Source organism: Moschus berezovskii, chromosome 10 (assembly GCF_049115385.1).
Source record: "Moschus berezovskii isolate FMDL1 chromosome 10, NW_MosBer_1.0, whole genome shotgun sequence".
Classification (NCBI taxonomy): domain Eukaryota; kingdom Metazoa; phylum Chordata; class Mammalia; order Artiodactyla; family Moschidae; genus Moschus; species Moschus berezovskii.
Genome location: NC_142469.1, coordinates 56,157,433 through 56,164,050, shown reverse-complemented (window position 1 = coordinate 56,164,050; position 6,618 = coordinate 56,157,433). Strand labels below are relative to the sequence as shown.

General features: G+C 37.2%; 1 non-coding gene and 1 pseudogene across 1 annotated transcript; both read left to right on the top strand.

Moving 5' to 3' along the window:
* Window positions 1–5,684: 5,684 nt before the first annotated feature.
* On the top strand, window positions 5,685–5,788 carry LOC129561370 (U6 spliceosomal RNA). The gene has a single exon (XR_016038507.1). It is a non-coding gene; the product is annotated as a U6 spliceosomal RNA (small nuclear RNA).
* Window positions 5,789–6,366: 578 nt separating this feature from the next.
* On the top strand, window positions 6,367–6,618 carry LOC148776322 (cytochrome c oxidase subunit 7A2, mitochondrial pseudogene; annotated as a pseudogene).

Here is a 6,618-nt window from a genome sequence, read left to right as displayed (position 1 = left end):
TACTTACTCTTTTCTTGGGTTAGTGCAGTAGCTCACTAATCTGACTGCTGCCCCTTCTCGCTTCATTAAAGGTGATCTGTTCCTGTAAAGTGCCGGTCTCCTTCTTTTTCCGAACCTCGCCTTCTCTAACTCCCTTACCCTACACCCAGGACCAAGAAAGGGAACATTCCGAAGAAGATCCTCCTGAACAAAAAAATGTCTAAATAATAAACATCCTAAGCCTAGCCAGCGTGAACCAACTACAGAAGCCTGTCTGAACTGTGATTTTAACTAAAAGTTTACACCAAGTTACTGTATTATTTTGCTTAAGAAAGAAGGTATCTAAGGAAGGGAAATTTGTGAAATATATAAATGGAGGTCAGAAACATCAAATTTGGCAAAGTGTGTGAGTTTACTATTGCTGCTATAACAAATGACCATAAACTTGGTGATGTGATACAGCACACATTTATTATTTTACAGTTCCGGTGGTCAGAAGTCCTAAATTCATGAGACTAAAGTCACAGTCACCAGGACTGTGTTCCTGCCTAAAAGCTCTAGAGGAGAATTTTTTCTTGTCTTTTCCAACTTCTAAAGGTTGCCCACATCCCTTGGCTCATAGCCTCCTTTCATTTTCAAAGCCAGCAATGGCCAATTGACTCACATAGTATCACTCTGACAGCGACTCTTCTGCCTCCTTTTTCTGCATTTAAAATACTCTGTGATTACTATGTTGGGTGCACCTGAATAAGCTGGATTCTTTATTTTAAATTCAACCGATTAGCAACCTCAACTCCATCTTCAGACTCAATTTTCCTTTGCCCTGTAACTCAAGATTTGATCACTGGCCCACGCACTCACCTCCTCTTGTGTGTCTGGTTCATAATGGGTTGAGGACCCTAGACGTAACTTATTCACAGGTGTTTGAGGATTAAGATGTGGACGTCTTTGGATGGGGTGTGCTATTCTGACTTCTGTAATACCTTCCAATTATTCATGGCACTGGCTCACAGACTTAAGTATCTAGGCTCTTCAACAGGTATGGTCTTAGAATGGAAGTGATGCCTCAGAGTAATATAGCTTAATATTTCTGGCTCCTACTGACTTTTAACTGTGTACTTACTAAGTAATCCTCCAGTAATAATTTGGCTTTTCACATGGATTTGCCTATAGAAACATAATGCTCTGAGTAGTGAACAAAAGTATTTGGTCAATTTGGCGATTATTATTATCCTCATAGATTAACAAATTTATACTGGCTTTTTAACGTGAATTTCTGTGTGTTTGATTAATGTGTGTCCACACCTAAGAAATAGTCTAGATTTGGTAGACTGGCAGCTCAGTTTTCTGAATCTGTGAGAACAAAAGCCAGATTGTAAGACTCTGAAGAAATCCATCTGTCTCAGTAATCTTCCCAAATGATTGAAATCTGACTTTAATCTATTTTTCAAACTCATACTCAGAATGGATCTCACAGTCTGGCTGTGGACAGAAAGGCTCTCCTAATTGCTCCTATCACATCCTTTACTCCTGGAACACTGGCTAATTTCCTTCAATGAATGAATCTTCATTCATTCTTTTTTCAAATTTGTGTTTTAATTAGACTCTTTTGATTGCTAATGTTCCTTTCAGAAATGTACAGTTCACAATACAAAGAAACGTGAATTGATAATAGAACTGTAACTAGAAAACTATGTAAGATTGAGGCATATTTCTTTTTTTAATTATCTTTTTGAACTAGGTTTCATTTTAGACTTGCTTAAAAAGTTGAAATATAGGTGATTTACAATGTTATGTTAATTTCTGCTGTACAGCAGAGTGATTTAGTTATGCATACCTTCTTTTTTAAAAAATACTTTTCCATTATGGTTTATTATAGGATATTGAATGTATTTCCCTCTGCTATACAGTAGGACCATGTTGTTTATCCACTCTGTATGTAATAGCTTACATCTGCTAACCCCAACCTCCCACTACATCCTCCTCCCATGCTCCATCCCCCTTGGCAACAAGTCTGTCTCTATGTCTGTGAATCTGTTTCATAGATAGGTTTATTTGTGTTATATTTTAGATTCCACATATAAGTGATATCATATGGTATTTGTCTTTCTCTGACTTACTTCACTTAACATGATAATCTCTAGTTGCAACCATGTTGCTGCAGATATTTTATTCTTTTTATGGCTGAGTAGTACTCCATTGTAACTATGGACCACATCTTTGTCCATTCATCTGTTGATGAACATTTAGGCTGTTTCTGCGTCTTGGCTATTGTGAATAGTGCTGCTATGAACATAGGAGTGCCTATATCTTTTTGAATTATAGTTTTGTCTGGATATATGCCAAAGAGTGGGATTGCTGGGTCATATGGTAATTCTATTTACAGTTTTCTGAGGAACCTCTATACTGTTGTCCATCGTGGCTTCACCAACTTACATTCCAACAGTGTAGGAGGGTTCCCTTTTCTTCACACCCTCTCCAGCATATTTTATTTGCAGACATTTTAGTGATGGCCATTCTGACTGGTGTGAGGTGGTACTTCATTGCAGTAGTTTCTCTAATAATTAGCAAACTTGAGCATCTTTTCATGGAGGCATACTTCTTTCTGTATGTTTTCTTGTTTCCAGCTAGCCTGTATAGTTCCCCCATTCTGTGTCTACTTCATAGTCTTTGCTCACTGTAACTAATTTTTTGCTCTTCAGCTTTTCTTTACATCGTGAACTTTGAACTTCGCTTCCACTCTATTTCATTCACCATTTCTATTCTGGTTTATTCATATAGGTAGAGGGCACACACACAAAATATTTTTCAGGGATTCCACACCATACAGCTAGGGGCAATCCTGATAAGAGTTACCATGACTGGCTAAGAGGATGATCCTTAACCTTGACTGTTTCAGAGTTTACTTGTGGTGGGGATGGGGATCGGGAGGGTTCCTAAAACATTGTATTTCTCAAGCTTTACTTCCAGACCAAAATCTTCTGTACAACTAATGTACATATACATGTATTTATATGACTGTATATGTATTTAAGTTTGAACAAGGAAAAACTGGAAGAATATGCACACAAAGTTATAATGGGATTAGTGAGATAGATAGAACAAGGCCACTGCTAAGATATGGGTTCTTGGGCAAAAATTTTTGTGGGCTCTCGTTCTGTATTAACATTCTGACTGAAAAATGTACTCCACTGGAGACTGTAAAGTTAAAAAGAAAAAGAACTGTAGAAATATTGTACTCTGGTTTGTACATTCGTTTTTCATAAGAATTTAGGCTAACAATTCTGAATATGCTTTGCATGTATGCTGAGGTTGAACAAATAAGTAAATGGATAGTAGCTAATGGGAGCCAGATTTCTTACTATGAGATAAAGAACTTACAGATAATCAACAGAGAAAGGATAGATTGAACTCTATGGTAATGAATTAAAGATCAGAGAATTAACTTTGTTTAGCTCATTATATACACAAACAGATATAAAATAATCATAGATATGTTTGTACACAGGTATTAGTATACATATATATATTTCCTAGTTCTACCTGCTGAGAGAAGCTAGGAGCAGTGACACCCCAATTGCAAGCAGCACACTCACACCAGATCTTGGTTTCCAAATACTATTCTCCAATAAAAGGAACCCAGGATCCTTGGAGAAATAGCCAATTATAAAGTTGGGCAGGGAAAATGCAAGATGATCCTAATTCATACTACCAGTAAGGAAGGAAGTGAGCAAAAATGAAAAGGAAGGAAATGTATCAAAAGGACACAGGAGTCAACCTGAAAAAGACCCCAGTAGCCTAAGGTGGAAAGGCTTGAGCAATAACAACAACAAAATAGTGTACTATTATAGCCCAAAGAATAAATATACCCAAATACATATTGATACAAATATATGTTTGAATAAATAAATGGGTAAAAAGAGATAAATGCTCCTTAGTGAAGAATTCCAAACAATACATGCACATACTTCCCACTATTCATAAGATGAAACTTTTGGGGTGATTTTGACCTCCATGAAATATTTGGCAATATCTGCAGATGTTTGTGCTTGTCACAGCTATGAGGTAGGTGCTAAGGGCATTATCAGGTAGAGGCCAGGGATGTTGTTAAATATCCTGCAATGCTGTATGTGCAACAACACTGAATTATCCATCCCAAAGTGCCAATAGTGCCAAGTCTGAGAAACTGCTGTCTATGATATATGTGGTGAGACAGGTGTGTTATGATTATGATGACAAGGCAGTCAGGCTGAGGATGACAAACTAACAGCCAGCGGGAAAAACTGCTTCATTGTGGAATTAACCCACCCTCAAAAATCTGCCTACAGACTTCCTGTTTTGTGGACATAATGTCCCTTTATTGTTTAAACAACTTTCAGTTGCCATTTCTAATACCCACAGACACCTAACTGACAAGGAGAGAGAAGAAGGATTAGGACGAAATATGGTAAGCACATTCTATAAGCTCAGGGTGTCCCAGGGCAAGAGGAAATGGCCAATGTGGTACTGACTCTCTGAAGTGTTATTTACTCTGGGAAGCTCTCCAAAATAAGTTCTGTTGTTGAAATTCTCAGCTAGACACTTCCATCACATTAAACCACACTGATTTTGTTTGTTCTTCTCAGAAAATTAAATAAAAGCTATTTGTGAGTTGAAATCAGGAAGCATATATTCTTTGAGGAAACATCCTCAAAACTTTTCCTTTCAAAGACTTAAAAATGCTGAAAAGGGGGGAAATAGCATGATCTCTTTAAATCTGCAACTTAGAAAAATGGTTGGAACTGAACTTTGTTGTTATTCAGTTGCTAAGTCGTATCTGACTTTTTGCGACCTCATGGACTTTAGCATGCCAGGCTTCCCAGTCCTTCACTGTCTCTCGGAGTTTGCTCAAACTTATGTCCATTGAGTTGCTGATGCCATCCAATCATCTCATCCTCTGGAACTGAACTTGAAAAATAATTTTTACGTTAATTATAAAACAATGGATAAATGGGGATAGGAAAAAATGGAGAAAGAAAAATATTACTGTATTTTACTTTTTCCTCTCTAATGTGATACAAGGGAGGAAATAATGGAATACAGAGCATAGTGAAAAACCTTAAATGATCTTATGGGAGCTATTTATTTAATAAGAGATGATTAAGGCCACACTGGGAGCAAGAGATTCAGGGATCCATGGCCATTTAGAGAAATGCCTTGTACAATCTGATTTAAAAGTTTTTCTTGTGATAAATCATAGTGGGAAAGAATATAAAATATAAATAAAATATAAACAAATATTTTAAAAGAATATATAGGTGTATGTATATAGGGCTTTGTTGGTGGCTCAGATAGTAAATAATCTGCCTGCAATGCAGGAGACCCAGGTTCAATACCTGGGTCAGAAAGATCCCCTGGAGATGGGAATGGCTATGAACTCCAGTATTCTTCTCTGGAGAATGCCATGGACAGAGGAGCCTGGTGGGCTATAGTCCATGGGGTCGCAAAAAGTCAGACACAGCTGGGCGACTAACACACACATATATATACATGTGTTGTTGTTGTTCAGTAGAAATTAACACAATATTGTAAAATACTTGAATTTGGTGAGTTCATACTCTAATGCTATCTCTCATTACACATTGTACATTTAATAATGATTAGAAACATTTTTAATATGAGAAGTCTTCTAAATGCACATTTTTGATTACAGAAATCCTTATTTAATGCTTGCTTCAGCAGCACATATACTAAAATTGTAATGATATAGAGATTAGCATGGCCCCTGTGCAAGGATAACATGAAAATTTGTGAATATTCACATTAAAAAACAAATCCCATTCAACTGCTGGGTAATCAATTCTCGATCTTCTACCTCGTGAAATCAAATTCAGCTACCTGAAACTATAGTTAATAATAATTACATGTATATATTTTACCTAATCCTATCGACATGCTTATTAAGTGGTATTATTAGGCTCTTTTTATGGATAAGCAAATAGGCTGAAAAGTTAAGCAACCAGCTCAGGTCTACAAATGTAGTATGGTGGAGCCAGAATGCAACACCAAGAAGGGACAAACCAAGTACTTGTCAACACTGAACATATTAAGGACCAGTAAATATCACACTCCCACAAGCCCTCACACAGTACTGAACACTTTACTAATGATTCCTCAATAAATACTTATAATTAATTTTTTAAATGTCCTTGTTGAAACGGAACTATACTGTTCATGAATAGTGGGGCAGAGCACCGAATAGAGCAATAGACCCAGATGCTAACGGGCTCTTCTATTAATTACCTACGTGACCTTGGACAAATTACTTGTCTGAGGCTCAGCTTTAAAGTCAGAATAATGGTTCTTGGTGGTCAGTTGTCACGGTTGGTGAGCAGTAGCTGAGCCAAGATGCTACAGAATCATCTGTCTCTCCTTCAGATTAGTAAGAGGACCATAAGTACTGCTTTACGTAGGCAGTTTGAAAATCAGTTTCCAGCAAAACAAAAGCTGTTTCAGGAGGATAATGGGATTCCCGTTGCTCTGAAGGGTAGGATAGCTGATGTCCTCCTGTATAGAGCCACCATGGTTCTTACAGTTGGTGGAACAGCATATGCCATATATCAGCTGGCTGTGGTTTCATTTCCCAATAAGCAGGACTGA